At 37.7% G+C, this 17,648-nt stretch overlaps 1 long non-coding RNA gene across 1 annotated transcript in view; it reads right to left on the bottom strand.

Annotated features, from left to right (window-relative positions):
- The window catches only part of LOC144236880 (uncharacterized), a 134,467-nt gene that overhangs the window by 103,405 nt on the left and 13,414 nt on the right, over positions 1-17,648 (bottom strand). The window contains exon 3 of the long non-coding RNA XR_013336679.1: positions 14,503-14,595. This is a non-coding gene — a long non-coding RNA (uncharacterized LOC144236880). The remainder of the gene's footprint in view (positions 1-14,502; positions 14,596-17,648) is intronic.

The following is a 17,648-nucleotide window of genomic DNA, read 5'->3' as shown; positions in this document are numbered from 1 at the left end:
ACACACACACACACACACACACACACACACACACACACACACACAAAAGAAGCATTTGAACTGAATCTTAAAGGATAATCTGCCAAACTGAGAAATAGGGGAGAATATTGGAAGAGGGAAAGAGAATCACATATCATCAAAAGGGTGGCTGTAACTCTTCCTTCAGATGACATCTGGCTATGGGTTCCCTGGTAACTTCAAGAAAATCACAGATGGTAGTCAGAGCTGGAAATACTCTTCAACCAACTTTGCATTTTATGGATGGTGCATCTGAAGCCCAACTCCAGATCAACTTTCCCAAAATCATAAGCTTGTTAGTGGAAAAACTCAAGGAAAGAATTCAGGTCCACTTATTTTTAGCCCACTATTTTTCTACTACAATAAGCTGCCTTCCTGAGGCAACAAAGAGGGTTTATTAAAAAAAAAAAAAAAGTACTCCTACTGTAATAAATATCCACTTATTCTAAATACATCAGGTCCAAATAAATACTACTATTTTCAAGCAATATACAAAGATAATTTTTATGGTATCTCTTTGGTCCTATAAAATTCTAAAATGTCTTTTGATTCAGAATGTTAAACATGGCTCTTTCATCTAATTTTTAAAAGTTGGTAATCCATAAATGCTATGTAAAATAACTCTAGATTTATCAGATTATTAATAAGTAGAAGCTTAATAAACTATGAAATCAACAAATTACATACTGAATTATGCTGTCTGCAATATACAATATTAAGCACTCTGGAGCATACTAGAACACAGAAGACATTGTATTTTGGCATCTGTTACCTACTCTGAAGTTTATTTATGTTGCTTGGTGGTTTAACTCATAAGATATGACATCTGAAATATATAGGTTCATATTCTGGCTCCACTTGCTTGCTATGTTATCCTGACCAAATAATCAAATTCTTTGAAAAGCTTTGATTTCCTACTCTATAAAACAAATTAATACTGTTACCCAGTTTATGAGCTATAATGAATACTAAATAAAATGAATTTAAAGCAGCCAGAATATTGCTTGATATATAGTAAGTGGTCATCACCAGGTATTGGTTGACATCGCCATAATCACTATTTTTATCATGTTCATCTTGCCATGATCTAGGTCTATCTAGGTTAGCCTGGGTTCCTTAGAAAACAGAGCCTGAATCAAGACTGAGTGCTGGTGCTTACTTTGGGGTATAAAAACTAGGGCAGTGAAGGTGAGGAAAAGGGGAAAAAGAGGCAAGGAAGGATAGAAAGCCATGGGAATGACTTGTTATCCTGCTGGCCACTGCTTCATAATGAGTTGTAAAAAGGCACAGCAGATCTTTCAGCAGAAGCATCTGTTTGGCTCTGCAGGGCTTCTTCAGATGAGCTATATAACTGTGTAGCTGGAATCACCCATGGATGATTGGTCAAAGTTTGTTCCATGAGCATTAGCACACCACACTTCTGGGTTGTGTCATCTAATTCTTTAGGTGGCCACTTAAGATGCTGGATATTGCACCCAGCACTGTGGGATTTCATTCAATTGTAGAAGTGATGAGAGGTGTCAGAAACTCTTAAGCTGTAGCCGGTAAACCCGACCGCACTACAGCAATCGCAGACAGTGACAGGATGTATCACTGTCAAACCTCTGACAGCATGGTCCAGCAATGTTGAGAGAATCTGAGGCAGGACATAAGATCTGTGTCAGATACACTCGTGTCCTCACACACCAAGAGCCTGAAAGTAGAGACCTCTAATAAAGGTGTACTAGTCAGGTTTTGCTGTAATAATGCTGTATAACAACCAACCATCAAATTTCAATGGTTTAAAACAAAAAACATGTATTTCTCCCTCATAGGTCTGCATGTCAGCAGTGGATTGACTGGACCAAACGAGGCTCAGCTTGGCCCACGTTTAGGTTGGTCCCTTGTATCTGACCCCAAGACCTACCCCAGGTGTGTTCTTCTCATGACCAACTTCAGGAGCATAAGAGAGGCCAGAGGAAACTGGCCCTGCCCCTTAGAGCCTGGGCTCAACACGACTACACTGTCACTTAAGACACTTCAGTGAAAAACAGCAATAATGATTTACAAAACTCAAACTTATAATCCACATTCGTCTTCTAATACCCCTAGCAATGCTCCTAATAAAACTAACCCCATTGTTGATATTTTCCATTTCTTCAGCATAATTTATATTTATTAATAACTAAAGTAACACTGATATTTATTTTAACTAAATTGGTTTCCATAACCACATTCTAAATACTCTGAAATATCTCTTCTTCTAAGTCATCTTTCTTTTGCTAAACTTTGATTATGGAACACAACTTGAATTTTACTTCATTAGTAATACCATTTGTTCCTATTAACACCCTGAGAGACAAAGAACATCTAGAGAATTGTAGAACTCCANTACTGCAAACATTGCAAAGTCAAAATAGCTGTGGAGGAACAAGCTGTTCTGCCTCATGTCTCATCAACATTCCTTGCTCAGTGTAGCAAAACACAGAAAGCATACAGAGCAAATGCAACAATTCCAAAAAGTTCCTTATTGGAGATTTTCTTACTGTGAAACTATCCACAGCTGCCTACTCTGAACATCGGAAGAAAGGTGTGTCTCCTATTCAAATCCAAATGAGTCACAGCAATCATTAATTTAAACTCTCATTTTGTCACTTGAAAAATAAAAACCTATCATCTAGGCCTGCATGAATTGATATCAATATTAAACTGTGAACAAGTTTACTTTTCAAGGGACTGATTTGAAATTATAAAGGGAAGTTATACTCCAGGTTCATTTAAAAAAAAAAAAAAAGCATTGAACTAACAATACCCTGAATCTCCTTAGTCACCACAAGGGAGGATTTTAATTTCAAAAAGCATCCATATCACAAGCTGTCTTAGGTCAGGTATATAAGATAGGTCCATTTAAAGAAAGTTAAAAAGGAAATGTTGATATTATGATCAGAACCATTTTCATTCAGATCACAATTCAGTTAATTAACTTTTCCTTTTAAGACAGAAAAAAATCAATGAGAGACTAACCTAGTTGTCTATATTTGAGCATACATAAAATTCAAAACTTAGAGCCTCTTATTCATGATCTTGTAATAAAATTAAAACCTATCCCAATGAAACAGTTTCTATTTGCATAGCTAAAACAAATGAAATTTTTATGAAACGTGAAAACAGTTCAGAGTTAGAATTAGGTTAGTATCTGAACTAATATTTAATACTTAATCACTACTCTTGTAAGTTACAAATGAGTGGCAATGAAAATAGCCAGAGAGAACATTTGCTAGGAAGTAGTGAGTTTTTTTGAGAACTTAAGATGTTGTTGCCTTTCCAATAAAGGCCAAGGTGATCTAAAACACCATTCCCCTCTACCACTGTGTGTACCTTCCTGCAGCATAAAGGGACAAAATCTTTCCCAGGTGTCATTCTCAAATGGCTACAGTAGATAATCTGCATAGATACATGGGAAGAGAGCCTCACACACCCAATGTTCCAGCAATGCAATATGACTAGAAAGAGAAATAGCTTTAAGAGGAATAATGCAGCAGGAAATACATTAAATCTAAAACTCAAGCAGGTGCACATAGAAAAATCGATAATTCTCTAAAGGCATAGGTCATGCCTTTAAAAAAAAAAAAGAAAAAAAGGCTGGGGCACCTGGGTGGCTCAGTTGGTTAAGTGTCAGATTCTTGATCTCAGCGTAAGTCATGATCTTACAGTTCATGAGGTCAAGCCCTGAGTCAGGCTCTGCACTGACACCATGGAACCTGTTTGAGATTCTGTCTCTCCCTCTCTCTGCCCCTCCCCCCATGCCCTCCTCTCTCTCTCTCTCTCAAAATAAATAAATAAACTTTTTAAAAAAAGGCAAAATAGGGGTGGATTATGAGTATTGTTATTTAATACAGAACTTACAAGAGAAAATGGGACAGAACCAGGTGAGAAAAGTGGAGATTATCAACAAGATAGACCCAATCTTGTCGATATCCTCCTTTTGTTTTAAAATATTCCACTCATATTTTAGTAATGAATATTACTACAACTGTATACTTAGTGTAACAGAATGTGCTTTTTTTGAACTTTGCTGTCTTAGTCATTATGTACAGAATTCCTCTGCTTCTATGCTGCTATAATAAAAATACCTAGCAATATAGTGACTTCTAAAAAATAAGTTTGTGTCTCTTATCAAATAGTTCCAATGCAAGCAATCCAATTTGGTGGTATAATTCTACTCCACTCCATCATCTGAGATTCTAGATTCCTTTCACCCTGTTGTCCACCACTCCCAAGGGCACCTTTGTCACCTGCATGGTTAAAGCTGGATGACCAGGGATTCTAGTTATAGAAGACGGGAAAGCAAGAAAGAGGCACACCCACTACCTTCAGGACAAAAATGAGTGTAGATATCGCTCTTCTCTTCACATTGTATTAGTGAGAACCTAATCACACCAGATGCAAGGGAATATGGGACTGTCTAGCCTCATTTATTTAAAAACACTCTATTGGTGAGCCTAATATAGCAGCTTATCCTTTTACTCCAATTAACAGGCACATAAAAGAAGAGAGCTAATTTTGTTGGACAACTAGCAATCTCCTCCATATTTCAAAAAAAATGGCATGAAAAAAGATAATTTTATATTAGCACCTTTAAGAATCTATATATTAAAAATTATTTCTGTTCAAAGTTGAATCATAAATCATAGGCAAAAATTCACTACAAGGAAATTCAGAGATAATGTTGTTTTAACTACTAACACATAAGAAAATTGAGGCCCAGAGAAGTGAAGTTACCTGGTCAAGAAGCTGGTAAGAGAACCAAAACTGGAATCCATGTATAGATATCCCCAGCCCAATGTTCTCCACAGCCTGGAAGGAATTGGCTAAAATATGCACTTGCCTAAGCCTTTTGGACATCTTAGACAGTCAATCAAGAAAGTCTGGGCTCCAAAGTAGATTTTTCCCCTCCTAAATTAAGTGGTTCAAATTTGTAGTCAATTCAGAAGTCCCAAATAACTAGGAATGCTCTATTTTTTTTTAATTTCAGTTTTTAAAGTAAGCTTCACACCCAGTATGGAGCCTAACACATGGGGTTTGAACTCACAACCCTGAGATCAAGACCAGAGCTGAGATTAAGAGTTAGACACTTAACCAACTGAGCCACCCAGGCTTTTATATTTTATATTTTAACATAAATATACCGTTTTATATTTTAATATAAATTATTTATGTGTAAGCAAAATTGGGAAGGATTTTTAAATACCCTTCCCTAGGACAGACAGAATAATTTTGATGTAATGGTCAATTTTCCCCACCCAATATTTCCTTTTCATTGTTTACTCTATTCAAAAACAGGACATTCCATTCATTGCCTCCAAAGATGAATTTAACTGAAGAAAGCAAAGGAAAGAAGATATATCTTTCTTTTTGTTTCAAGGATCCAGGCCTGGGTTTCTCAACAGTGGTACTATTGACATTCGGGGCATTAATTCTTTGTTATACAGAGCTATCCTGTGTGTTATGGGATATTTAGCAACATCCTTAGCCTCTACCCACTAGATACCATTAGCGCCCTTCCTACTCCCCAGTTGTGACATCTAAAAATGTCTCCAAATATTGCTAATGACCCATGGAGAGTAAAATTGCCTCTGGTTGAAAATCACTGATTTAAGCTGTTAGAGGAACAGAAAAGAATCAAGATATAGACAAAACATCTCAGATTAAGCAGGATGAGTAAGCAAGAATTTGTTCCACCCCTACTCCCAACCCCCACTACCACCTTCAAAACAAGGCTAGAAAAATATTCTCCAGTCTGAGTGACAGGGATAGAGCCTAAGAGGAAACAATAAGAATATGTATCAATAAAGAACTCTGAGCCAAGTCCTAGTGATGTGGCAACATCCCCAGATAGGTTTCTAAGCAGAGGTTCAAGGGTAGAGGGTTTTGCAATCTATTGTCCTAGTAAAGTCATGGGAGGTGTCACTATCCCAGAGAAGAAATACTTACAAAATGTTATCTATGAGAACCACATGGGAGCAGCAGAATAATTTCTGGCCATTCAAGAGTAGCCTGGAAATAGTGAAGAGAATGGCAGACCAGAAGGGGCCACACAGACAGGAGCAAAGGTCACCTCTGCGGCAATGAGAGGGGGACACTAACAATGGACCAAGCTGATCAGGCAACAGTTCAGGGACACCAGAGTGGCTTGGCGATTTTAAGGATCTTATGGTCTCCACCTCAATATCACATCTTGCCAATTCTTAAGGCAAACCCAGGGAAAGAAGGGTTCCTCAAATTTTATGAGGTTCATTTTCTGCTACTCCAATCAAAAGGGGACTATACATTAGTTTCCTAAGGTGCCATAAAAAATTATCACACTCGGTAGCTTAAAATACAACATATTCATTTTCTCACAATTCTGGAGGTTAACAATCGATATTAAGATGTCAGCAGGGCCATAGTCTCTTGGAAAGAATCTCCTTGTGTATTGTATCTTCTGATGGTTGCCAGCAATCCAGTCTTCCTTTACTTGTAGATGCATCTCTCCAATCTCTGCCTTCACCTTCACATTTTTCCTGTTTGTGTCCACATTACTTTCTTCTTATTAGGGACCACTTTAATCCAGTTTGACCTCATCTTAAGTTGATTATATCTACAAAGACCTTATTTTCAAATACCCTCACAGATATAAGGTGGACATGAATGGGGAAAGGGATACTATTCAACCCAGTTACAGGTTATAATAGAAGGTAAGCAAAATTGAGAAAAACAAAATTATGGGGCACCTGGTGGCTTAGTCAGTTAAGTGTCCAGCTTTGGCTCAAGTCAGGATCTCGCAGTTCATGAGTTCAAGTCCCACACTGGGCTGTCTGCTGTCAGCACAGAACCCACTTAAGATCCTCTGTCTACCTCTATCTCTGCCCTCCCATGCATGTATTCTTTCATTCTTTCTCTCTCCCTCTAAAATAAATAAAATTGTTTTAAAAAAAGAAAAAGAAAAGTTTATCTTTTGCCTGCCTGAGTTTGTAGCTTCTGGTTTGTATGCATCATAGGTAATAAAAAATTAATAATTTCTCTACTATGGTTCTGAAGAAGATTTAGACTCTTCTTTTAGCATAAGACAGCTGTATCATAACATGTGCTAAACTATCCACTTTAAAGGAAATCACTTCAAGGATAATTGGTACTTAAAACCTTCTTTTGGAAAATCAGCTAACGAGTTAAAATAAAAAGAAGAAATTATGAATAACTTTCAACTCTCTTGCTAGTAGAAACTGTTCTGCCTCCATGTGCTTTTCTTCCTTTGTAAAATTGATCAGGTATATCATGGTACTAACACTAAGAGAGAGTATTCATGTTTAATACGTTATTTTGAGAAGAAAAAAAAAAAAACAAGAGCAAGAGGCAGAAAAAGGTTTTAACAAAAACTACACACTCATGTAACTCACAGGTAAACTCCCAACTATACTCACATTTTCTTAATGTTTATTCATTTTTTTAAAAGAATTTTAATGTTTTATTTATTTCTTAGAAAGAGAGAAACAGCGTGAGTGGGGGAGGGTCAGAGAGAGGGAGACACAGAATCCGAAGGAGGCTCCAGGCTCTGAGCTAGCTGTCAGCACAGAGCCCAACACAGGGCTGGGACCCACGAACCACACGATCATGACCTGAGACGAAGTAGGACACTTAACCAACTGAGCCACCCAGGCACCCCAAATATTTATGCATTTTTGAGAGAGAGAGAGAGAACATGAGTGGGGAGGAGCAGAGAGAGAGGGAAGCAAAGGATCTGAAGCAGACTCTGTGCTGACAGCAGAGAGCCCAATGTGGGGCTCAAACACAGGAACCATGAGATCATGGCCTGAGCTAAAGTCAGACACTCAACCAACTGAGCCACCCAGGTGCTGCCAAAATATGCTCACATTTAAAGCAACTCATATATCCCTCTATTTTATTTATCCCACTAAAATAACCATGCAAATTAAGAGAACATCATCAATGCACCAAACTGATTTTGATGTGGGAAATTCTGACAGAAAGAGCATTGGGTTTTTTATAATGTTCAATGTTGTTTCTTGTTTGTTTGTTTGTTGTCTCTTTATCTATTTGCACAAGGGAGGAGGATCATAAAAAAAGATAAAAGTGAAGAAAACCAAATCGCCAACAGGCAGACTTGGTAGTGCTGACTGGATTTGCTGACTGAGCCACCCTGGGTAGAAGTGTGGTGAAGCTGCTGTTCCCACTCTGGCCGGCCAGCACAGGACACTACATCCACCATCAAAACAGATACATTTACCATTTGTATATACTTGAACACAGATTATATGGACAGGATGTGGTTGGTCAACATTTTTTTACTATGTATCATGCACTAGGTCCTGTTCTATACAAGTAAAATGGTAAATATGGGCATCAAGAATAGAGTGATGTGGGAAAGAATCAACCAAAGAAGAGGAGATACAAAAAGAGAGGTGGGGGCACTGTTCCTTGACAGGGACCCGCAGTCCCATCATTGGTACCTAAACAAGTTGGGGATGAGAAGACTTAACATTAGTGGAGTTAACATTTCAGTTAAAAATGAGCTCCAGAGACCTTTTCAGGACTTTTGATCCTTTATCATATCATTGTAGTATTCTAATCAACTGACTTTTTCACTAGAGGTAAAAGAAATATAAAGAAATCTAATTGGGATGCCCAAGTGGCTCAGTGGGTGAAACATTTGACTCTTGATTTTTGGCTTGAGTCACAATCTCATGGTTCATGAGTTTGAGCCCCACATTGGGCTCTGCACTGTCAGTGCTTGGGATTCTCTCTCTCCCTCTCTCTGCCCCACCCCCCACTCATTCTCTCTCTCAATAAATAAATAAATGTTTTTAAAAAAACATTAACAGAAAAGAAATCTAATTGAGGTTTATGATCATGTCATTTGCTAAACCCTAGGTAGGATTCTGATAATTTTTAAGAAAAATGAATCCTGGGATGCAGAGTTACATAAAATTTCTCAATCACATTCACCACTTATTTTGTGGTAATCCATCAATCTGGGGGATTGTTGAAAAATGTGGCAAGCTGAATCAGTTTTTAATACATCCAAACGTAGCATCTAGATCAATTACCACAGTCTGATTGTTTGATCATCCATGTGTCCTTAGTACCTGAAGCATTTACTAAGTAGTAACCTAAGATAACCTCCTACTCATAAGGAAAAACATAATCACATGATTTATTAATTTATCTGCCTATCCAGCGAGCCAGCCAGCCAGCCAACAGTACTCATTAACTACCTATTATAGGCCAGACATTATGGTAAACAATTAGTAATATCAAGAAGAAAAGAAATGACCTCTGTCCTCAAGTAATTCATAATATCGTACAGTAGTCTCAAGTTATTTTTATTGTATACCAACAGGAAAACTTTTTGAGCACATGTACCCAACGCCAAAAATATATATCTCCTTACTTTAAAAAAATTATAAATAGGAGGGGGGCAAGATGGCGGAGAAGTAAGGAGCTCCGTACTTGCGCTCGCGCCCATACATCACACAGAAAAGATCTGAAGCCATTGGAAACCTTACAAAACCTGAGAGATTGGGAGACAAAGGACGCAGAATCCACTGAGAGAGCCTTCTAACGTGAGTGCGAACCGGGGAAGATAAAATCNAAAAAAAATTATAAATAATACTGTATTAATAAAGTATATATAGGTTACATATAACAACACTACTATATTCACATACTGTATGTCTATATAGAGATAAATTACATCAGAAAAAATACACACAAAAATTGAAGTTAAAAGGAATAAACTGAAAAACAAATAGTTTTAAACAGAGTAAGGGAAAGAGTTGAAAGGAAAGAACCAGACCCTTAAATCAGTAACATCAGGGACAGTAGTCAAGAAGACAGGTCACTGCTCTTTTGCAAGGATGCTCCTAATGTGTGCTCTATTAAGCACATCAGTGGCCTCTCTGTGGTCCCATCTACTGCTATGCCAGACTTCCCTGTTCCAGCATCTGGACTGCAGCATACAGCATTTCCAGGTATAAGGGAATAATGTCAGCCAGCCTTACATAAATGATTCAGAACACAAACTTTAGGGATAGAGAAAAATAGTTTTCCGTTGGAAAATCCAAGACCATCTTAGTTTTCATTTTCTGTAGAAATTTGAGAGAGACTTCAGGATATTGACTGAAGCTTAAGTAGAAAATAACATATTACCCACAAGTTCTTTTTTGCAGTCACTAATAACATAACAATGAGAAGCCAAATTCTGCCACATTATTGGCAACCATCCTTGTATCACTAAAAAGAATGATCTTATCATTGACAGATGCTAAGACTCAGTGGTTTGAATCACACCATGTGTTACAAATTAAAAGGGCTAAAATCACAGTAATGCTAATCTGGAAAAGAATAGGAGAAAAACAATTGTTAGGAGCTGCAGGACCAACATTTAAAAGTAACCCACACACAGCAACCCACAAAGCTGTGTGTAAAATTCGTTAAGACATTAGTCCAGACAGTGCACTGACCACTCCTCATAAAGCCTGCTGTGAAAGAAGAGCCATACTATGTTTCTATCCCCATTACAAAGACAGAGAGAAGTTTGCACATAGGAAAAACTGTAAAAATATACACTGGGCTGTTAACATTACTTGTATATGAGAAGGAGTTACCATTATAGCAAAAAGGTTCAATCAGTTGACTCCAAAGGACCCCTTAATTTGCCCAAACCCCCTTTAAATGGAATTCTGCCTTTTTCATGTATATTGTATTCCAGCATTGCCCTCTACCCACTACATGCTGCATTACACAGTCTGCTCAAAAATATGGTTTTTTTTCCACCTGTGACAGAATAACACACATCCTAAAAAAACATCATTTAATGGGCTTTAATCTCTACAAAGACCTCCTACATCCTTCCCCTAGACTACAGCTAGAAGATGAGCAAGCAGAACTGCTTGGTGGAAAATGAAATATGTGCATTGGTCATGTTTGGAAAATGAGAACCAGCAAATGATCGTCCCCGGGAGGAGCTCTTCACAGAGGGGCATCTCTCTGTTCTGTGGCTGAATGACTCCTCTCGGCCTGAACAGACCTGGGTTCTAGTCTTGTGTTGCCCGCTAAATACTGAAGTGCTCAGGACAAATCCTTTAGACTCTCTGTTTGGGAGAACATTCCAAACACATATATAAAAGTGAGGCTATCTTTTGTTGCTGTACTACGTGATATCATGTAAAGTAATTTGTGGGTAGCTTCTTGAGTTTTATTTCAGTGAATATTTAGTAAGTACTATTAAATGCTAGGTACCGTGCCAAGAGCTGGGCATGAATGAGACATGGCCCTACCCTTAGGCTTCCACATAATAGTATTTCAAGTTGATATATGGAAACAGAAGCAAAAGAATTTTCATTCATTTGTTCATTTGTTCATGTTAATAGACAAAGAAGACACGGGGCCTAATCTTCAGGGAACTTACTTACTTTTTGGTCTATACTGATTTACAAGAACAGAAGTGGGGGGTGAGATTTTTAAAACTCCTTTAGTGAGTCAACCAACATTTATTTATTAAGTATATCCTATGTCCTAGTCACTAGACTCCATGCCAGGGATACAAAGATGAAAACTACTTCCAAAGAGCTGATGGGAAACAAACAAATTAGAGAACACAAGGCAGTATGTGCTTTCCTCCATAACTGGTCAACCACATTTTCCTGGAGGATTTGAAGAATTTGTCCCTGAGGACAGACACTGGAACAATCTTGAAAGATCATTTTTTCCTAAGTAAAGAATAGAAAAGAAAGGGTATGACCAGGAATACCACCAGACAGATGGGGAAAAGAAAGAATAAAGGTCAGCAGGGGGTCCTGACTATACTAGGCTTAGTCCAAAAGAAACATTCTGCCATTTACAGTCCCCTGAAGCTAGGATTGGCAACTTTATTGAAATGCAGTGAATTCTGGGGGATTCTTAGATCTTTAGTGAATAAAGGCCCTGGGGATAGACAACCATAAGAGATTCTTAAAGATAGAGAACAAACCGAGGGTTAATGGAGGGAATAAGGGTGAGGGATAGGTATTAAGAAGGGCACTTACTGGGATGAGCACTGGGTATTATATGTAAGTGATGAATCACTGAATTCTACTCCTAAAGTCAATATTACACTGTATGTTACCTAACTAGAATTTAAATAAAAATTTGAAAATAAGAAAATAAAAAATAAGACCATCATGCCCAAATAGATAGAGGCACTGGCAATGAACTTGGAGGATAAAGAGGGCAGGAGAGCCCTGAAGATAAACACAAATGAAAAGGGACAGCATCTGGAGGTGAGGACCAAATTGGACTTCAAATCTGTGTTCAGGGAACTGCTAGCTCTTGAGAGCACTGTTTTTCAGCAGTTTTCAAACTTTAGTGAGGGAAATAATTGATGTGATTTCTTATAAATTGTCCAGAGAATCTAGTTCTATAGTTGTGAAGAGAGGTAAGTCTAAGATTTTGTTTCTTTTTTTTTTTCTTAATGAACATCAGATACAAATGATCAACAGACAACATGCTAAGAAGCATTAGCCTTAAAGCTGCACCAAGGGATCTGATGAAAGAGGGAAATATTCCACAGAATTTTCCTCTGAGATATGAAACCCTCAATGTTTCAAGAGTGTATCAGAAAATTAGATGCTGTCACTCAACATGAATACTGAACACTGACTCGCCAGAGCCAAATGCAGAGCTAAAAATGTTTTTGTGCATTTGCCCAGAAGCATCAAGAGAGAGTGATGCGAACCGAGAAGTGTGTTTTTGTAAATACCACAGGATAGTAATAAAGAAATTGCTATTTTCTAGTCATGTTGTTAATTCTGCTTTACTCTTCTACCCTGTACCTGCATGTTTTTGAAGGTCTGTACTATAGGGGTCAGCTATAGTCACAAGCTGGAAGGAAAAGCTGAGGTCCAGATGGAAACAAGACTGCTGAATTGTGTTTCCCCACAAGAACTCATCAACTTGGACCATTTCTCCAAGCTTAGTCACCCAACCCCACGAAAAGAAGGAAAACAGTTAGAAATGAGATAAAGAAGGTGGTACAAAATGAAGCACAGGGAAGGGGAGGAGCTTTGCATCCATCGTCTGAGCTGAAGATTGCCTTTCAAAAAAACTCTTTGTTTCCGTGTTCCTGTAGAAAATAGGAAAAAAAATATATTCTTTTATGCTAACGATGAAGGTAAAATGGTAAAGCCATTTTAAAAGTATGTGAACTGGACCACTAAGTTTTGTATTTTAAGACAATTTTTATATATAACTTTCTAGTGGGAAGACTGATTCTTCTTTAGGAATTTCAGTTCAAATAGAGACATTGATTTTTTTTTTTTTTAAACCTTAGTACACTGACTTTAAAATCACTTCTTAGCCCTATCTCAGTGTAAGGCTCAAGTGAAGGTCTCAAGGGGTGGCATTGTGCAGGAAAAGAGTGACATCTGCAGGACTACTGTGTTGCTACATAGTAAAATCCACACGTGTTCTCAAAACTCAAACAATTAATTTATCAGTGCACAGATTACACACTCAGCACGTTGCCTGGCATCCGATAAACTCTCAACAAATGGTTATTGTTGCTTGCGTGATGGTGATGGTATATACTTTTGCATTGCATTTCTTGAAATTAAAAAACAAAAACAAAAACAAGCCCAAAGAAGAAAAGGGCCAGAGGTTATTTTAATTACTCAAATCCATCTTCTGTTTTTCACAGGAACCATTCCAGACAGATAAGAATCTATCTTGTTTTTAAAGACCTTATAGAAAAATTCTACAGCCTCCCACATCAATACTGTGGCTTTACAATCTTCAGCAGGGCCAGCTTTGTTAAGTAAGTAACTTAGTAACTTAGGCAAACTTAGTTAAGTATACAAATTTAGTTTAGAAATAGACACCATCCACCCATTTGAGAACATATATTCCTTCACCTGTTCAATAAACCTTTCTTATGCACCTGTGTTCCAGACACTGTTATCTAACCTAAGTACAACGGTGAACCGGATCTATTTCCAGTCCTTGAAGAGTTTAGTCTGCTGATCCTACAAGACTCCAGGTGTTCATGACTTCTTTCCTGTCTCACACCTCCTTATTCAGCTCATTTGTTCTTCCTTATAAATCCTGTATGCTAGGAACTTTCCATAATCTATCTCACTCCTAGCAAAACTAAACTGCCCATGCTTTTTGCTCAGGGTTCCAGTCTAGGTAGCACCTAGCCAATCTGGTAAACTATTCTATGCCAACTGCTAATGCATCATATCCCCAAGGTAACTTGACACATTCGGATGGGGTCTCTCTGAAGATATGATGATCATCCAGAGCTTAGTATCACAATGATGGAGATGTCATTCAGAGTGTGGCCCTTCTCCACCACGAAGCTACCTCCTCTGTAAACCAGAGCCAACCTGGATTTTTTTGGTTTTATCCCACACTATTTAAAAATTTTTCCTTATTAGCCTCAGTGGAATTGAAGAACATATATCCAATTACCTTTTGTTGTAGAGTAGCTCCTTTAAATTCTTGGGAAATGTCTCTTCCCATTCTTCTCTCTGACATAAAGAGGCTCCCTCTAGAAATCCAAAACTGCCATTGAAAAATGCAAAATTATGTCAACTGGCATTTTTCATCTGTTATGCATATTTTTCTAAATTTTAAATAGCAAATAGCCAGATGATAATGCTACCACTTCTCTTTCTCAATTTTATAAGTTCAAATTAGACACAAGATGATTAATAAGCCACTATCCCTGCTTGCCAGGAGCTGATCTCTGCAAATAGTTCTTGATCTGTGTGTTTTTGGCCATTCTGCAAGTTGGTGTTTCTTTGAAGTCTGGGCTCTGTCAGTGGTGATCTTGTTTTTGATGGCATTTAATTATTAAAAATAAGAGTATATGAATCCAAATTAAGAAACACAATTCCTTTACTTAGCTGAACTGAATTTTAATGAATCTATATTCATTACAAAAACATAAGAAATAAGAAGATACAGTTTGTGTCCCAAGAAGTCAACTTTTTCGGTGGGGTAGAGATTGTTTTTCTTTATATTTCTATGTGCCTCTGATCTTAAGAAAGCCCATTGGCAGACTGCACCAACTATCCTTGAATATTTCCTTGGATTTGATTGGCTTACTAACAAGCTTTCTGACAAGGAAATATTCTCACAACCCACTAAAATCATGAACAAAATGTATAAACAGGTCTTGGGAATTTATTTCTCAGGAAATAAAAATGCTATAGGAGAAAGGTATTGAACATTACCAGCGTCTCTTCATGCTAGGCACTTTGTATATGTTACTTCACTCAATCCTCTTGATAATCCTGTCATGTCATGTACGTTGTTCAGAATAATCCTCATCTAGGGGCACCTGGGTGGCTCAGTTGGTTGAGTGTCCAACTTTAGCTCAGGTTGTGACCTCATGGTTCATGAGTTCGAGCCCCGCATTGGGCTCTCTATCAGCTAAGAGCCTGCTTTGGATCCTCTGCCTACCTCTCCCTTGCTCTCTCTCAAAAATAAATAAAAATATTAAAAAAAAAAAAACACTTGTAGAGTAATCCTCATCTAATAGATGAGAAAATAAGGCCAGAGATATTCTGTAACTTGTTCAGTTTCAACCTCATGTCATCTGAGTCTAGAGCACATGTTCCTTCCACAATTCCTGAAGGACCTTATTCTAAGTGCTGGGTGCAAACTTCAAATGGAAAGACAGAATTGGTATCAAAATGAGACAATACTCCCAAGACAAACACTCCAGGAAAGCACTAAAATAAAAATGATGTTCTATAAATTCTTTTCTACAGAAATAGAAAAAAAAATTGAAAGGACTTAGTGTTACATCTTGAATGTACATTAGTGGTCAACAAACTGTGTTTATCAGTTATGGGGGCTTTAAAATATAATTTTTCAATGTTCAGCCATTTGGAGATTAAAAATTACAGTGTAGTGTCTGTATATCATTTGTGAGGAATCAAATCTCACTATTGCTATAAACAGTTTAGGCTAAAAAACCCCAACTCCTAAAGTAATGAAGAGGATTATCACATAAGCCTTATTGACTTCTGCTCTGTAGTATCTTTCAGTGTGTTTAGAATATCATGTTTGTGGATAACAGGATTGGCTGTGCAATTAGTAAAAATAGATTTGATCCTAATATTCACTTAAAGGGTTTTGATGCAACTTTATTTGCTCATTCCTTTATTTGCTGACAAATAACTGTAAAGTATCTTGGTGTTCCATATAAAACTAAACATAAGCATGAAATTGCCATATAGCCATGACCCCACAATTGCATTTTGGGGCATTTATCCCAAGTAAATGAAAAACTATGTTTGCACAAAAACCTACACACTACTGTTCATATTTATAGCCCAATAACCCAGATGTCCTTCAACAGGTGGCTGGTTAAGGACACGGGGGCATATTCATATCACGGAACACTATTAAGCAATTAAAAAAAAGAATGAACTAGGCATACACACACCATCTTGGATTAATTTCTAGGTAATTATCCTGAATGAAAAAGGCCAATTCCAAAAGGTTATACACTGTATGATTCCATTTATGTAACATTCTTGAAATGACAAAATCATAGAAATGGAGAACAGGTGAGTAGTTGCCAGGGACTATGGAGGGAGTGAGAGTAAGCGTGAAGTAGGTATAGCTATAAAAGGACAACAGGATAGACCCTGTGGTGATGGAAACAGTCTGTATCTGGACCATATCAGCAACAACATCATGACTGTGTTACTGTACTCCAAGGTCACCACTGAAGGAAACTTGGCAATGGGTACAAGGGCTCTCTCTCTATTATTTCTAACAATTGTATGTGAGTCTACAATGACCTCGAAATAAAAAGTTTATTTAAAAAAAGATACTGAACACTAAGGGACTGGAACTACAAACAGAATTAAGATTCCTTGGGGTGCCTGGATAGCTCAGTCGGTTAAGGGTCCAACTCTCAGTTTCAGCTCAGGTCGTAATCTCACTGTTTCATGAGTCTGAGCCCCATGTCAGGCTCTGAACAGTGCAGAGCCTACTTGGGATTCTCTCTCTCACTCCCTCTCTCTCTTGACTCCTCTCCTGCTCACACTGTCTCTGTCTCTCTCAAAATAAATAAATAAACATTTTAAAACTAAAAAAACATATTCCTTAAATGACACTAAATACTTGGGGGAAAGAAGGCAATTCCACTGGAGTGTGGTAAATTCAATTCTACAGTTTGCACAACCGCCAGGGGGACATAGAGGAAAAGTACTGAACCTATAACTGGAATAAGGGATATGAAGGGTTTCCCAGAAAAGGTGATGCTGCAGTAAAGACCTAAAGAATTGGTGAGAGTTATCCTGGAACAGAAAGAAGAGAAAGTATGAAAGGCATTCCAGGAGAGGGAACAGAATGTGCAAAGGAGATTGGAGATACTGTGGTGCATTCAGGAAACCATATAGTTCAGCATGTCATTTGTGTGGTTGGTAAGGGAGGGGAGACAGACAGGGTTCATTGCAATCCAAAGGCAAGGTCTAGGTCATGAGGATACATTATTTAAAAGGCCTTGAAGTATATCCTAAAGGGTACAGCCAGACACTACAGGATTGTCTCTCTGTTTGTTTATAGCAATAAATAACATCTAGGTTTTAAAGAGC

The sequence above is a fragment of the Crocuta crocuta genome, unplaced genomic scaffold, assembly GCF_008692635.1.
Source record: "Crocuta crocuta isolate KB4526 unplaced genomic scaffold, BGI_CrCroc_1.0 scaffold236, whole genome shotgun sequence".
Lineage (NCBI taxonomy): Eukaryota > Metazoa > Chordata > Mammalia > Carnivora > Hyaenidae > Crocuta > Crocuta crocuta.
Note: the sequence above shows the minus strand (reverse complement) of the source record. Positions and strands in the feature narration are given on the sequence as shown.